The following is a 1709-nucleotide window of genomic DNA, read 5'->3' as shown; positions in this document are numbered from 1 at the left end:
GTTCAAGCCTTGGTTGGGGACCAGGGGGAAAAGCCCCCGGAAGCTCTGGCACCTATAGCCTTTCAATTGATTTTAAGCAATGCAATTAACATTTATTTCCATACGAAATATTCAAAGTATCCAGTGGCGGATCCAGAGATTTGAAATAGAGCTGGGCCCAAAGAGGGACTTTTACAGATGGAGAGAGTAGACCAACTCAGCCCCACCATGGATGGGGATGAAGTAAGAAAATTTATGATAATGGCACCTCTATTGGCCGGAAATGGCACTCTCAGACTGAAGTTGAATATAATTTTCATTTTTTCCACTTTCAAATCGAAAAAAAAAAATAAATAGGGATGGTGTGCCGGCTGGGCCCCTTGAATCTGCAAAGCCTTGAAGTTTTTAAAATTATCCTTTTACTCATAATTATGCCCGCTTATATATTTCGTGCAAACTAACATTCATAAAAATAATGGTTTATTATCTACTGATTACGGTAGCTTGTGACGTATTCAAAATTCGAACCATGAAAAACAAATAAGCTTAAAACAATCATTAATTTTAATAGTCTTTTTGCATGTACAGTACTTTTAAAATCAATCAAGAGGTTTTTGCTTTTCTCCCCTTTTTGGATTTCACTTTTGTCTAAGTAATATTCCGACTACACTATTGTGAGTGGAAATGCCGTCTAATCTACGATCAAACAGGACTAGGGAGATAGGAAGCACACAAAATATTAGTTAGCATTTTGATTTCACAATAAAGGTGATTTACTGAATTTATCATTACCAGGAAAGCAAAATAGACGGGGGACAGGGAGGGACTTGCACAATTTTGGAAAGTAGATCACCTCAGCCCCACCATGTTTGGGGCTGAGGAAAGAAAATTTATGATTATGACACCTCTAGATTGCCGGAAATGGCACTCTCAGACCTAAATCTTAATTATAATTTTCCTTTGTTTTTTCCATTTTTTAAAAAATAATTTTGAAAAATTTAGGGTCGGCTCGGCCCCACTTGAATCCGCCACTGATTATTATGACGTCATTGCGAGATTGCGTCAACGTAACATGTCCGTGTCAAAGGTTGTATAATTATTGTTTAATAATGGCTATATAAAATTCAATTGACTAACTATAATTTTTTGAAATTAGGAAAAACAGTAATCCTGTGTATGTAGAAAATATTAAACACTAGTATATACGTACGGGTCATAATAATATACAAAAGGAATAAATCGTTAATAGTAAAAATTGTGCACTTTTGAGTTTGTAAAAATATTGGCCTAATAAGTATACACGCTTCCAATTTTTACAATGTTCAGTACATTGTTTTCACAATAAATTTAGCCTATGATAACTGCTGCACCGACAAAATCGATCTAGTGGTTTCTGAGATGGTTACGAAATGTATACACAATTGCGTTTTTACACTCGGTTTTGGTCCGGAAAATACGTACCGCACTTGGAAAAGTGAAAAGACAAAATTCATGAGTCATGCGTAATTGTTATTCTTTCCATTCACTTTTAAAAGTGGGGTTTTAATTATAGGAGATTGGTGAAAAGTGGGGGGTGGGGGACAATCGGTATGATTTCCCCTACTTTGAAAAGTGGAGGTGGGGGTGACATGTCCCCTGTCCCCCACCGATCGATCCCCATGTAAAGAATATCTGGATTTGCATCAGCAGAATTAATTGGGCGGGGGGGGGGGGGGGGGGGGGGTGGGGGG

Source organism: Anneissia japonica, unplaced genomic scaffold, assembly GCF_011630105.1.
Source record: "Anneissia japonica isolate Jap-2015-1 unplaced genomic scaffold, ASM1163010v1 scaffold1606_len605190_cov180, whole genome shotgun sequence".
In the NCBI taxonomy this organism is placed as follows: domain Eukaryota; kingdom Metazoa; phylum Echinodermata; class Crinoidea; order Comatulida; family Comatulidae; genus Anneissia; species Anneissia japonica.
This window is presented reverse-complemented; position numbering follows the sequence as displayed.